Source organism: Podarcis melisellensis (assembly GCF_964234715.1).
Source record: "Podarcis melisellensis genome assembly, chromosome: 8".
NCBI classification, from domain to species: domain Eukaryota; kingdom Metazoa; phylum Chordata; class Lepidosauria; order Squamata; family Lacertidae; genus Podarcis; species Podarcis melisellensis.
The window spans coordinates 3,175,493-3,191,355 of NC_138540.1; the positions used below are offsets into that span (position 1 = coordinate 3,175,493).

The following is a 15,863-nucleotide window of genomic DNA, read 5'->3' on the forward strand; positions in this document are numbered from 1 at the left end:
TTGAAAGCACTCAGAGGTCACTTTCACAGTCATGGTGTCCCCCAAATCATCTTGGGAAGGATGTGAAGGGTGCTGAGGGGTGCCTAGTCCCTTCTCCAGGATTGCCTGGGAAGGGAGATTGATGGTTAAACTACTCTGTAAGTGCAGCTCTGGAAGTGTAGCTCGCTGAGAGGAATTGATACTACTTGTCAAAAGGTAAAGGACTCCTGACAGTTAAGTCCAGTGGCGAACGACTCTGGCTTTACTGGCCGAGGGAGCTGACGTTTGTCCACAAACAGTTTTTCCGGGTCATGTGGCCAACATGACAAAGCCACTTCTGGTGAAACAAGAGCAGCGCAGGGAAAGGCCGTTTACCTTCCCACTGGAGCAATACCTACTTATCTACTTGCACATTGACGTGCTTTCAAACTGCTAGGTGGGCAGGAGCAGGGACCAAGCAATGGGAGCTCACCCCGTTGCGGGGATTCGAACCAATGACCTTCCGATCGGCATGCCCAAGGCTCACTGGTTTACACCACAGCGCTACCCACGTACATCTCCCAAAATATTGCTGAGGAATTCACTTAACTGGGGCTTCAGGGAAGTGGTGTCTTCTGCCTCGGCGCAGTCTTGGGGGTCCATGTTTTCCTCCCTGCGTGGCCGTTGGTGCCTCTCCCTTCTTGCTAAAAAGCCCCTGACGGCAAGGTTGCTAAAGATGCCTTATGATTGAAGCATGGCAAGATCTTCTTTTCTTGCCAGAAGCCCCTGACCTCAAGGTTGCTAAAGATACTCAATTTCTTCAGAAACATGCAACAACTTGTTTTTCTTACTAAAAAGTAACCTCACAATTTCTAAAGAAACAACACCCTATAGAATGTTTAGCCACAGCTATTTTGAAATAGCAATAGCAACCTATGCCCTAGCTGCTATAGTCCTTTAGCCTTGTGACCTTCATAATTAATAATAAAAAAGCATGTTTTATTTTGTGAAAGCAATGTGAAAAGACAACCTATATATATTTCTCACAGCCAGGGAGGGATTTTTCCTGCATATAAATGGGCCGGTCCACTGGCTTTAGCTTGTCTCAGAGCAAATGTCACAACTATGGCAGATGACTGACTGCAGAGGCAGAACAGTAACTGGTAGTGAATGAAAGCCCTCTCCTAATTTCATGTGCCTGGTAGTGGATGAAAGCCCTCTCCTAATTTCATGTGCCTGTATCCTGTCACCTCTTACTTGCCTTTTCTCTAGGGTAAAAAACCCCAAATGCTGCAATCTTTCCTTGGGGGAGATGCTCTACCCCCTTGTTCATTTTGCTGGCCTTTTTTGCCAGTATCCTTCTTGAGGTGAGGCCCTGGAGAGAAATATCTAGAGCCATATTTCTTGCAGAACTCAACACTATCCTGGTCTAATAACATTTAACGTGATTTTCCTGTTCTGGGTTCTGGTTCTGGTCTGAAGTTAGCAATGAATATCTCTGGAAGACGTAGAACTCTTCTAGCTATTCTTGTAAACATTTTTGTCAGCAGAAGCAAATATTTCCTTCTGATGCAAGCATTTCCTTCCCCCGTTAGGACCTCCATCCCTCTCATTTTGCCCCTCCTCTTTCCCATTTGTATAAAAGGGGATATGGGATTCTCCACAGACTTACAGGAGGGACACCAGAGCTCTTTCCTGCACCTCCCAGTAAGAGTTTGCCAGCAACTCATTGAAAAGCCAAGATGGTAAGTGGAATGCTTTGGAGACAGTTGGCACACAACTTTTTCTTTAATCTAGATTATGTTTAAATGATGGCAAGGGAGATTTGTGGTGTGGAAAGGGGATATGCAAAGGAATTCAGAATTATGAGGATTGAGTACCTCAGCTGCTGAGGCTTTCTCAGACTCCAGGCCTATCATACTCAGAGTAGATCCATTGAAATTGATGGACAAGACTAACTTTGGCACATTAATTTCAGTGGGTCTGCTCTGACTAAAATTTAGTCACATACATTTTTAAACAGAACGAGAGGTTCTACATATAAATATATGATAGCACCATGTTGAACGATTTCTGTATGTGTGTGTCTGTTTTGCAGAAAATCCTCTTGAGCCTGACTGCCTTGTCTCTGACACTTGCCTTGTGTCAGGGATTCTGCACATTCAGCGAGCACAAAGCAGAGATTAAAGATGGTAAGTAAACAGCAACGTAATGTTAATATGTAACCTATTCATGTCCAAATAATTATTTAATGTTTGAAAAATGTGTTCCTGACTAGAGATGAGGGGTAAATGCACCCCATTCATATTTTAGCATACACCTACCAAATCTGCTCTTGCAGAACCAGAACACAGACCAAAATGCAGCTACCTTCAAAATCTACACTTCTCTGGATGTTGTGATGCTGCTCAGAGTCTAAAATGACGTAACGCTGCTCCTGTCTCATCTTCTCATTGATGAGTCCCTGCTTAAGCCCTTACTTTTATTATGTATTTTGTGTTTTTAGGTTGTGAACTGCCCTGAGGATGGTATATAAACAGTAATAATAATAACTGGTAGAAATTGAAACGGCCAGATTCCCCATCCACAGGGCACCGCATTCACTCCCTCCCTGTTTTAAGCTTGGAACCACCGTCTGCAGACGCAAGCAGGAGACTGCAGGGCCGCAGTATAAGCAAGACAGATGCCCAGGAGTTGGACAAGTGGAAATTTTGCAGTCACTGTGCTTCTCTTGCGCAGTCTTTGCATTCTGCTGAGCAGCAACGTCTGATTGCCTTGATGTTAAATGTATAGGATTTCTCTCCCTAGGTCAGCCGGTGCTGCCCACTGAGTGCACTGATCTCAATGATGGCAGCAAGCATCCATTCGGCTCCAAGTGGAATACAGCGGATTGCATGGAATGCGCATGTAGTGAAAGTGGAATGGACTGCTGTTCCAGGTAGGCCAAATACCCAGAATGGCACTGGGTCTATTAATCTCTTTCAAATTATTTTGCTCCGTTCTCTCTGAAAGACCTTCTGCTCAATAAGCATTCATGGACGGAATTATCTGAAGATGGGTGTCCCAATTAATCTTTGCATCTGAAGATAGGTTGCATAAAATTGTCCAGAGTGCCTTTCCAATCATCCAATCACCAGGCGTTCGCTGTGTTGAAGCTTGGACTTGGGGATCTCCCTGAGTCCCAGATCCTCTCATCCGGAGACCACCTAGGAGTTGGTGCTGGGGAGAGGGACCCCGATGCACCCAATGGAAGAGGACCCCTCCTCTTTCCTGCACCTTCCTGTCTCCTTCTGTCTCCCTCCTGGCTGGCCTCTTGGTTTTGCACCAACATTTTGCTACACCCTTTTTTCTGCATGGGTGCTGCCCTCAACCACTGCAAACATATGGGGGGAGGGGAGAGAGAGAGAATCATCGTACAGCAACATGCAATGGCATATTGTGCAAGACATTCAGCTTGGATTCCCCAGGAGAATTTGGCCTCAGGGCAAATGTTTTCCAAGGGCTTGGTTTTCCCTGGATGGAGCAAACATCTTGCAAAACTGCTTTTCTGCCAGGCAGTTCCAATCATTCTTGGCAGGTCCTAAGTGAGCAGGAGAAAGGAGCGCTCCTCTACAAGATCTCCATAAGCTCAGGGAAGCCTTAGTTTACACATTGTTCTTCTTCCTTTTAGGTACGGTGGTACTGTTGATGTTCCGGGATGTAAAGCAGTGGTAAATCCCAACACATGTGAATATGAGTTCTATAAACTGGACGATCCCTCCAAACCCTGTTTCTGAGCTTTACAAATCCCACCCAAATTCCCTTCATGTAAGAGAATCTGAATAAATCAGTCATATGTGCATTTCGGTGTGTATCTGTTGTCTTTGCTTGATATCACTACTTGCAGAATTTGGTACATATCATAATGAAAGTGATTATCTCAGCTATCAGCAGCTTTTTAGATTCTAATGGATTGTTGTTGTGGTTTAGTCATTTAGTCATGTCTATCTCTTCGTGACCTCATTGGACCAGAGCACACCAGGCAATGGATTATTAAATATTGCTTAATTTGAAATGTTGTTTATTTTAAAGTTATTGTGACTTTTTTGTATTGGATCAGATGGTTATTATTAATGTTTGACATTTTATTCTGTGTTTGTGTGGGTTGGCAGCAGCCCAGAGTAGCTGGGGAAACCCAGCCAGATGGGTGGGCAATAATAATAATAATAATAATAGGCAAAGTTAATGTAGTGACTAAATGGCCCATCACAAAGTCATCTGTGGCTCCCATCCTCATTATGTCTACTCAGAAGTAAGTCCCATTGAATTCAGTTGTGCTAACTCCCAGGGAAGTGCAGGTGTGGATTTATAGTTCTTTGAGGCCCTCTTCCTTCACTTAAACAAATATGATTATGTTGACATTGGGGGGGGGTGAGTCGACAACAATAATATTTCTGGGTTTGCACTCTGATTCCCTTCCCCAAACAATTGGGGAACAATTCCTGCTGGAGGAAAAAGTGCTGCTATGCTTCTGAAATACATGTCGTCCCCTCCCCCCCCCCAAAAAAATTGGGAACTATGGGGGGAAATATGGTGACAATGCTGCTGATGATGATCTTGATGATAGTTTTTTACTGCCTCCCAAGGCAACTTGTGAATTATCTGGAAAAAGTTTATAACAATTCTGATGCCTCCACACTGGGAACCCCCTTCCCCATACGAGGGGGGGGCGACTTGGAAGATTCAGGGAATAGATCAAGACAATTTAATTTCTGATGATGATTATACTAGTGCATCTGCACTACCCCCAACAACAATGGCTTGGGAACAATTAGGTAAAAGTGGATCATGGTTGGGGCTTATGATGCCTCTGAACTAGGTGGCCTCCCGCAACAGCTTTGCAACAACCTCTGCTGTGCAGCAGGCAGCAGAAACAAAAAAGGCATTGCCATCTCCTCCCCCCTCTCTCATATTCCACTGAGGCGCCTCTCAAGTAGCTGCCTGCTTCATATGTCAGCAGGCAAGAAAAGAAATTCGGCAGCAATGGGTTGACCCCCCCTATTTCTTCCTCCAACCCACCCCGGCATTTTCAAAAAGTCCCTAAAGGAGCAACACAAGGAACAGACAATTCCTGCACTGCTCTGCATCCCAACACACACTTTTTAAATAAAAAAAGGAGCTGCCTGCCTGCTGCTCCATGTGGCTGGCAGGCAGCAAAGCAAAACTGGCAAGTGGGTGGATTCTGCCCTTCTTCCTCCAGCACTACATAGGGTGAAGCGGAGCAGATTGATGCAGAAAAATTCAATATCATATTTTATGTAACAAAAATGAGTCTTTTTTTTTTTTGCTTTATGCATGGCATAACTAATCAATATTATAATAGCAATCCAAAGAACCATTATAGTTAGAAGAATGAGAATATAATGACTTTAGTAAAAATAAAAATGAATTTTGTATCATTCTGCTCCACCTACAGGGCACTTTGATACATTGGATGGGGCACTTTGATACAAAGTGTAAATTTTATGGGAATGGTAACTATTTACAAAAAATTAATGAAAAAAACAATTTTAATTGTGAGAGATCATAATTAGCCATACAATTTATTACTAAAAATCTAAATAACATATTGAAACTAACAGTGTTTCACACATATCATAGACTTTATGGCAGGTTTTCTTAACAAAACATCAAAACTTATATTAATCTTTCATCAAACACCTATCCATTAAAAAAAAAACTTTGAAAAAACATTTAAAAGTATAAGAACTCACATTAGATGGTTAAAAAATAGCAATTTAAACAAAATACTTATAAGAAATAAGAGAATTACTTAATGTTCAGTTTCTATTGCACATTATATCCACTGAAGTCAATAGAAAAAGTATAAAGAGATGATCGAGATGTGCCCTTTGAGAAATTTGGTTTTGGCAACTGCAAAACAACATCCTTGAAATCGATACTTGCCTTATCTTCTAGAATGGGGAAGACAAACATACAAGATCCTGTTTTTTTCCTGAGAGATGACACTTGAAAGTCGGTCAAAACACACCTACTCTCATCAAATGATAACAGCTGACTGGTGGGCGGCGTGGTCTCAGCTGTTGTACTCACACATGTATACAAACATTTTAGTGATGTCACAACACAAATAATGTTTCTCAAAATTGAAATATTGTTGGTGTATCAATCAAAAACCATAGCGTTGATTGAGTCTATCCTATCATAAGGTGGATGGAAAATTAAAAATATGTGCTGTGCTGCGCTCCCTTGAATGACGACTTTTGTTCAGGAAGGCACTTCAGCAACTGTAATGGTTCTAAGGGGTTGCTCGTGCGTAAGCAGGTGCCTATCTCCCCGGCTGGGTGCAAACACCTGGCTGGGTTGCCAAAGTGAACCTTTTCTGTCCGGACAGCCACTCACCTGTGGCTGACTCAATCGCTGGCAGAATCCATGAGTGGGCGTTTCTTAAACTTCTTCCAGCAAAGAAGCTCTTTGACGCCTAGTCTCCTCCTACTCTCTCTGCGCGAAAGCCTTCTGTGCAGGGAGTGCGTGGGCAACGGAGGACCCCTACTCTCCCCGCTGGTCCCAGGCAAGGAGTCATGGGACCGCCTCGCCGCTTCCCCCACAGGCCCCCCTTCTCCACTTGTGCTGCACTGATTCTCTTCCCCAGAAGATGGGCTGCTTCTCCCGATCCCTGGACGCTCTCTGGAATCCCTCTGGCTTTTGCGCTCCCCCTCCATACTGATGGCAGTTCCCTGACACTCATCATAGGAGGAGAAAGGAAAAAAGAAAGAGGGGGAGGGAATCAAATTGGCTCCAAGCCAAAGGCCAGGTGGAACAACTCTGTCTTACAGGCCCTGCGGAAAGAAACCAGATCCCGCAGGGCCCTGGTCTCATGAGACAGAGTGTTCCACCAGACCGGAGCCAGAGTTGAAAAGGCCCTGGCTCTGGTTGAGACCAATCTAACCTCCTTGAGGCTTGGGACCTCCAAAGTGTTGTTATTTGTAGACCTTAAGGTCCTCCGCGGGGCATACTGGGAGAGGTGGTCCCGTACGAGGGCTTTAAAGGTCAAAATCAGCACCTTAAATCTGACCCTGTACTCCACCAGGAGCCAGTGCAGCTTGAAAAGCACTGGGTGAATATGCTCCCATGGCAGAGACGCTGTGAGGAGCCTCGCTGCAGCATTCTGCACCCGCTGGAGTTTCTGGGACAGTTTCAAGGGCAGCCCTGCGTAGAGCAAATTACAGTAGTCAAGCCTGGAGGTAACCGTCACATGACTCACTATGGCCAGGTCAGGGCGGGAAAGGTAAGGGGCCAACTGCTTGATGCGGCGAAGCTCTTTTATACCAAGTCAGACCATTGGTCCACCCAACTCAGTACTGTGGCGCTTAATGACAGCGAGGATGTTCCACAGGTCTTGTCAGAACGCGACGCAAGAGGGGGTGTTGGTGCTCAGAACTTAACGGGTTAAGTTGTTCTGAGTAGTGCGTCACATTCTGACGTCAGGTTTCGAAGGTGGGAGGAGTTTTTCTCTGTTCCTCTTTGTCTTTGAGGGAGAAGGACACATTTTTATCATGGCTGCGAGAAGCCCAGGAGTGTTTTGCTGAGAAATGTCGCAATAAAGAACTGTAAATTGACTCACAACGTGCTTGGTATGTTTGTCTGAAGGTGCTGGAAAAAAACTGGAAAAAGATAGGTTTCAAAGTGAAACTGGGTTGGAAATAGCAAAAAAGGTTAAGTACCTGGGGGTAAATTTGACATCTAAAAATGTGAACTTATTTAAAGATAACTATGAAAAATGTTGGTCAGAAGTAAAAAAGGATCTAGATATATGGTCCAGGCTGAAACTTTCCTTGTTAGGCCGAATTGCTGTCATCAAGATGAATGTATTGCCGAGAATGCTGTTTTTGTTTCAGACGTTGCAGATCCTGGACAAAATGGACTGCTTCAAGAAGTGGCAGAAGGATATATCTAAATTTGTCTGGCAGGGCAAAAAGCCCAGGATAAAATTTAAGATTTTAACAGACGCGAAAGATAGAGGGGGCTTTGCCCTGCCAGACTTAAGACTTTATTACGAATCAGCAGCATTTTGCTGGTTGAAGCAATGGCTACTTCTGGAGGATACAGACATTTTGGACTTGGAAGGATATGACAATAGTTTTGGTTGGCATGCATATTTGTGGTATGACAAGGTAAAGGTGTATAAAAGTTTCAAAAACCATATTGTAAGGAAAGCACTGTATAATGTTTGGAATAGATATAAGGATTTATTGGAAAGCAAAACCCCCAGGTGGCTGTCACCAATGGAAGCAAAGGCAGTGAAAAAACTTAACATGGACTCTAATTGGCCCAAATATTGTGAAATCTTAGAACAAGATGGTGAAAAGCTGAAGCTTCAAAGTTTTGAGAAGCTAAAGCATAAAGTTCGAGATTGGTTACATTATCGTCAGATAAATGAGACATTTAAGCAGGACAGGAAACTTGGCTTTCAGAAGGAGAGGTCAAAATTAGAAACAGAATTGCTAGAACCCAATACTAAGAATCTATCTAAAATGTACAATTTGCTGCTGAAATGGAACACACAGGATGAAACGGTGAAATCAGCTATGATTAAATGGGCACAGGATATTGGTCATGATATTATGTTTGCTGACTGGGAACAGTTATGGACCACCGGCATTAAATTTACGGCATGTACTGCCTTGAAAGAGAATATAATGAAAATGATCTACAGGTGGTACATGACCCCAGTCAAGCTTGCAAAGATCTACCATTTGCCCAATAATAAATGTTGGAAGTGTAATGAGACTGAAGGCACTTTCTACCATCTTTGGTGGACCTGCCCAAAGATTAAGGCCTACTGGGAAATGATCTATAATGAAATTAAGAAAATCCTTAAGTGGACATTTGTAAAGAAACCGGAGGCTTTTCTCTTGGGCATGGTCGGCCAATTGGTACCAAAGAAAGATAGGACATTCTTTTTGTATGCAACTACAGCAGCAAGAATCCTGTTGGCAAAGTATTGGAAGATGCAAGAACTACCCTCTCTGGAAGAATGGCAGACGAAGGTGACTGAATACATGGGACTGGCAGAGATGACCGGCAGAATCCGTGACCAGAGGAAAGAGACAGTGGAAGAGGACTGGAGAAAATTTAAAATATATCTCAAAAACTATTGTAAAATTGTGGACTGATAAGATGTCAAGGGGTGAGAAACAAAGAATTACAGCTGTAAATGTTAAATCTTAAGTAAATTTAAAAGAGACTTGATTAAAAATTGACTGAAGGGTTGCTTGAAAAAATGACAAAATAAGGATGTGGTGAAAGGAAGGTATGGGGAAGTCAAATTTTTGTTGTATGTTTTTGATGTGTGTGTTTTGTTTTGTATTGTCTTTTGTATGTGTAAAAAACCAATAAAAATCATTTTTTTAAAAAAAGGTATGTTTGTCTGAAGCTAAGCGACAGCTTTCGCCGCTGTGTTTACTCTGCAAGGCGTGACTGGACGGAGCAGAATTGCCGCAGCTTGTGAGGAAGCGTACCGGGCGGCTGTAAAGAGCTGATGGAGATCGTAAAGAAATCAGCCACGTCACGCCAAATTAATCAATAAATAAATAAATATGGATTCAACACTGCATGTTGTGGCAGTGTCCAAGATAAACCCCTGATTTCAGGGGCTGGACTTTGCTGATATTTGGTGAGTTTGGCACAACTGCAGATAAAACTAAAAGGGTATTTTCTTCTTCTTCATAGACCCAAATGTGACTCCAGCTGGATGTACTGATGCGTACGATGGGAAGACACATCCATTTGGGTCTACATGGAATACAGCTGAGTGCATGGAGTGTGGCTGCCATCCAAATGAGATGCAGTGCTGTGCCAGGTATAGAGTTATTTACCACTTTGAAAGTGTTGTCCCCCAAACAATAGCAGTGGCAGCTGACTCTTTACCTGCAGAGCAGGTAAGGAATGAAAGCAGACATGGAAGGGTATGATAATAGCTTCGGTTGGCATGCATACTTATGGTACGACAAGGTAAAAGTGCATAAAGGTTTTAAAAACCATATTGTTAGGAAAGTATTATACAATGTATGGATGCGATATAAAGATCTGTTGGAAAGTAAAACTCCCAGGTGGTTGTCACCAATGGAAGCTAAGGAGGTGAAAAAACTTAATATGGACTCTAAATGGCCAAAATATTGTGAAATTCTAGAACAAGATGGCGAAAAGGTTAAATTTCAGAGTTATGAGAAATTAAAGTCTAAAGTACGAGATTGGCTGCATTACCATCAGATAAATGAGACATTTAAACAGGACAGGAAAATAGGATTTCAGAAGGAGAGGTCAAAACTAGAAACAGAGTTGCTAGAACCCAATACTAAGAACTTGTCAAGAATGTATAATTTGCTGTTGAAATGGAATACACAGGATGAAACGGTGAAATCAGCTATGATTAAATAGGCACAAGGTATCGGTCATGACATTATGTTTGCTGACTGGGAACAGTTATGGACCACTGGTATTAAATTTACGGCATGTAATGCCTTAAAAGAAAACATAATGAAAATGATCTATAGGTGGTACATGACCCCAGTCAAGCTTGCAAAAATTTATCATTTGCCCAATAATAAATGTTGGAAATGTAATGAGACTGAAGGTACATTTTACCACCTTTGGTGGACCTGCCCGAAGATTAAAGCCTTTTGGGAAATGATCTATAATGAAATTAAGAAGGTCCTTAAGTGGACTTTTCCTAAGAAACCTGAGGCTTTTCTCCTGGGCATGGTTGGCCAAATGGTGCCAAAGAAGGATAGGACGTTTTTTATGTACGCCACCACAGCAGCAAGAATTCTTCTGGCGAAGTATTGGAAGACGCAAGAACTACCTACTCTGGAAGAATGGCAGACAAAGGTGACGGACTTCATGGGATTGGCAGAGATGACCGGCAGAATCCGCGACCAGGGGAAAGAGACAGTGGAAGAGGACTGGAAGAAATTTAAAATATACCTTAAAAATTGTTGTAAAGTTGAGGAGTGTTAAGATGTCAAGGAGTAAGAAATAGAGAATTACAGCTGTAACTAACAAGTTAAAGAAAACTTAATGAAAGGGATTTAAATAGTTAACTGACTGGAGGAGTTGCTAAAGAAATGCAAAACAAGGATGCAGTGAATGGGAGGTATGAGGAAGTCAGGGGAAAGAAGGTGCATGAAAATAAGATTATGAAATTATACATGTTTAAATGTTTGTATGTTTTTGTTTTGTACTTTGTTTGTCTTTATTATGTGTTTGAAAAAGAAATAAAAATTTATTTTTTAAAAAAAGGAATGAAAGCAGACAGAGTCTAGAGGCAGCTGGTGGCTGTCACTTGTGTTGTAATGACACTGAGATCCAGCGCCAAGGGCCTTCTTGCGGCTCCCTCATTGCGAGAAATGAGATGACAGGGAACCAGACAGAGGGCCTTCTCGATAGTGGCTCCCGCCCTGTGGAACACCCTCCCTTCAGATGTGAAGGAAATAAGCAGCTATCCTATCTTTAAAAGACATCTGAAGGCAGCCCTGTTTAGGGAAGTTTTTAATATTTAATGCTTTATTGTTTTTAACACTTGATTGGGAGTGAGCAAGAGTGGCTGGGGAGACTCAGCCAGATAGGTGGGGTATAAATATTATTATTATTATTATTATTATTATTATTATTATTATTATTATGCCGCACAGTTCCCCAAATGGCTGCTACAAATTAAGATAAGTTCACTTTACACATGTGTAAAGGATAAATGTAAGGAATAATCAGATGCATCAGTAGAAAATGGAGGACCCCTGGCTTGCCAGTAGTGCGTAGGAAAAGGATCTAGGGGTCTTAGTAGACCACAATTTTAACATGACTCAACAGTGTGATGCAACAGCAAAAAAGTTAATGCTATTCTAGCCTGCATCAACAGTAGTAGGGTGTACTGATCAAGGGAAGTAATAATACCACTGTATTCTTCCTTGGTTAGACCACACCTGGAATACTGTGTCCAGTTCTGGACAACACAATTTAAGAAGGATATTGACAAGCTGGAAGGTGTGCAGAGGAGGGTGACCAAGATGATCAAGGGTCTGGAAACCAAGCCCTATGAGGAAGACTGGTTAAGGGAGTTGTGTGTATGTTTAAATTGGAAAAGTGGAGACTGAGAGGAGATATGGTAGCCATCTTCAAATATCTAAAGGACTGTCACATGGAAGATGGAATACGCTTGTTTTCTGGAGTGTAGAACTCATTCCAATGGAGTCAGGTTACAAGAAATGAGATTCTGACTAAACATCAGGAAGAATTTTCTGCCAGTAGGAGCTGTTTGCCAGTAAGAGCTCTCCCTCAGGAGTTTGTGGACTCGCTTTCCTTGGTGGTTTTTAAGCAGAGGTTGAGTGGCCATCTGCAATGGATGTTTTAGCTGAGATTGCTGCATTGCAAGGGGTTAGACTAGATGACCCTTGGAGTCCCTTTCAACTTTACAATTCTATGATTCTATGTGTGATTTTTTTTCAGATATGGTGGCATTGGACATGTTGAGGGATGCACAGGAGTTCTTGATCTCCAAACATGCGAGTACAGATACTATAAGCAAGACAACCCCTCCAAGACATGTGATGATATGCCTTAATAAACCCGTTTTGTGCTCCTGTCACACATGAGGACTGAGGAGTTACACACACCTTTTAAAAAAATAAAAAATAAAATCCATAGCTAATGAAAGGACATCTTTATTTCCACTGAGTGAAATGGAGAGAGGCCTCTGCTGACTGGGGGTTCTGTTGACATAACCCTTTCTTTTGCAGTAACCAACCCTCACCCCACTTTAACCAGTGTCAGGCATGGGGACTTCAGCCTGGGGGGCAGGGTGGTCAAATGTCTTCCTCCTCACTGTCTAGCCCTTGGACTCTCCACAAACCTGTGTAACCCCGTCAAGAGCAGGCAACCACTCAACCATCCAGTCTAGGTAGCCACCCATTAACAGTGCCTCAGATCTGAGTTGACAAATAGTTTTCATCACCGTTAGTTGAGGTTTCTTTTGTGCCAAGCCGGGTAATGGTAGCATTTGACCAGCTTCATAAATTTTTTATTATTAAGATGAACACCAAATAAAAAACCTCTCGTTAATTACTAATCTGGCTGGAGGCAATTATGAGTTTCACAAAAGCTTCCTCCCCACGTATGCCACTTGGCCTTGGACACAGGAAGCTGCCTCAGATGGTCCATGTAATCAGAGCACTTTTTCAGCCAGAACTTAATTCTGGCACCTCTCAGGTGGGCACCACTATAAGAGAACAAGGGAGGTATTCATAGTGAGTTTTGGCACCTCTTTTTCTAGAAAAGTAGCACTGCATATAACTCAGTACAGTACAGTGGTACCTCGGGTTACATGCGCTTCAGGTTACATACGCTTCAGGTTACAGACTCCGCTAACCCAGAAATATTCCTCAGGTTAAGAACTTTGCTTCAGGATAAGAACAGCAGCGGCGCAGCGGCAGCAGCAAGAGGTCCCATTAGCTAAAGTGGTGCTTCAGGTTAAGAACAGTTTCAGGTTAAGAACGGACCTCCAGAAAGAATTAAGTCCTTAACCCGAGGTACGACTGTATTATCTACAGCCAGAGTGGTGAGCCTATGGCCTCCAAATGTGGTTAGGCTCCAGCTCCCATCAGCCCCCTTCACGGCCTATGTTCAGAGCAGGACTAGCTCTCCAGACGGGGTGCATCCACTACTATAGATTTTATTGGTATTCTATTCCAAAATGTGGACTTGCAGGCCAAAAAGAAATCACTGACTCAGCTCTCAGCCTGCGCCACCAATGTTTTAACAAGAAAAGTGAAAGGGATCCTTGGACTTTCTCCCCAACTCCCACCGCAGCCCAAACCTGGCCGCCTTGTGCAACCTCCCTGAGAACATGTTTTCATCAAGCAAATAAAACTGAGCTCGCTTTTCCTCTTCTCAACCCTATCTATGAAGTCCCTTCTCTGTTGTATTTTGCAGCCACACTTTGCACCCCTGTCTTCACCTTCGCCCTTCCCAGCAGGTCTTGCCCCTATGGAGCAGTTGCCAGCACTGAAGGTCCTTGCCTTCCACCCTTTCTCCTCCTCTCCTGGGTGCTTCCCAAGCCGTCTCAAGCTGCGCCTGAGCACCTCTGGCCTCTGCTCTGCTCTCCTCATTACTCTGCACATTCTTGGAGACCAGAGGGGAGGGGAGATTGTCGCAGCAGGAGAGGGAGACTCCCTGGCTTCTTCGACAGCCTCTTGACCTCCCTCCTCTGCTTCAGCCTCGGAGTCTGAACTGCTCCCTGTCACCTGCTCTCCCTGCTCACCCCCAATTCCCTGCCTCTGAGCCTTCCTCCTGTGGTTTCCTTTGGGGGTTCCCCAGCTGCTGCCGCCCACCACTCCTCATCACACAGCCAGTCCCTGACAGGTGGAGCCTCACCTAAAGCCCTGGTAGCTAGCAAAAGACAATGCCAGAGCGGGGAGGGGGGGAATTTCAGAACTGCAGTGGGGTTGATATAAGCGGAAGAGGGAAAACAGTTGTTTTTTTGCAAGCAGTTTGCAAGCTGGAGGAAGGGGTGGGGGTGGGAGAGGAGTGGGAGCTGGGAGTTTGGATCCGAGGAGGAAGCCGTGGAAAAAGTAGGACCTTCTTGGAATGTAATCCTGGAAACCCCTCCACCATAGGTTGTACATGTATGTAAATAAACCAAATATCATCAAGCCATTGCAGCCTCTCCTGTCTCATTCCCAAAAGTAATCTGGAACCCGAGGTAAGCACCTGGAACCCCTGAAATTTCACATTGCTGTGGAGATTGGGGTGGTGCGTAACAATATTCCATCCTCCCCCTCCTTTTTGGAATCCCCTTTGCACCCCCATTTTCACCTTCACCCCTCCTCTCTCCCTTCCCCTCCTTTTTCTCAGCTCTTTGCATACACACCACCAGGTCATTCCATGTCAGTTCAACGCGGTCATGTCACCCACCGCCTTGGATTTTGATGAAACTATATACCCTTCCCTTATGGTTGAAAGAAACCCCCTCAAATTTTCCCCCTCTATCTCAAAGAGTTTTAATTTTACAGCACTTCAAAGTTTCATGAAATCTGCGTTTCTGTCCCCCTTGAGACCTTCAGCCTTGTGTACATTCCCCCCCCCCCCAACCAATGATCAGATTTCTTTGAAATTTTACACAGAGCTCAATAACATGATGAGGATTTCAGGAAAAAATACACCAGCACTCAAAAGATTTTATGAATGCCTTAAAAAAAATTATAAATGTAGTTTTTGGTAGAAAAACTAGGTTTAGAAAACCTCAATTTTCAGCATGTGGGCATGATAGAATCAAAAGCTTTTGATGGTGAAAATTATTGCAAAGACATGCTCTTTCTCAACAAAGAATCAAAGTTATGGGTTTTTTATGTCTTGTAACAAAATTTTACATTTTTTGGACATCATGGGGGGGGATTGGCTATTGGGTACAACTTTCCTACAATCCATAGCTGTGATAGAAAAAATTAATGAAACAAAATCGTTCATCTTAAAACTTAAACTAATATAGGTTTGTTTTTCCCCAAAAGTGCAGACTTGTTTTTTAGTTTTGGGGTATTTAAAATTATGAAAATTGAAGACTGGAGTAAATTTACACAATATTTAAAGGATCATTGTAATCAATTAACAACACAGGATTGTAAAAATCTTGTAATGTTTACAATTAGTACCTCTTTTACTTTTATTTAAAGATTGAGATAAATTTTAAAAGAAAATGTAGTTTCGAATAATGTATAAATGCAAGGATAGATGAGGAATTTTGAAAGCAATGGGTGGGATGGAGGGAAGTCACTAAGCTCAAATGAGCAGAAAATTAATAGAAGGAATAATTTGATTGTATCTGAATAAATAAAATGGAAATGCAATTAAAAAAA

The 15,863-nt window shown here is 42.9% G+C and overlaps 1 long non-coding RNA gene across 1 annotated transcript; it reads left to right on the plus strand.

Moving 5' to 3' along the window:
- The first annotated feature begins 9,686 nt into the window (after positions 1 to 9,686).
- On the plus strand, positions 9,687 to 12,659 carry LOC309376512. Its single transcript, XR_014171229.1, has 2 exons — positions 9,687 to 9,820; positions 12,463 to 12,659. It is a non-coding gene; the product is annotated as an uncharacterized lncRNA (long non-coding RNA).
- The last annotated feature ends 3,204 nt before the right edge of the window (positions 12,660 to 15,863 follow it).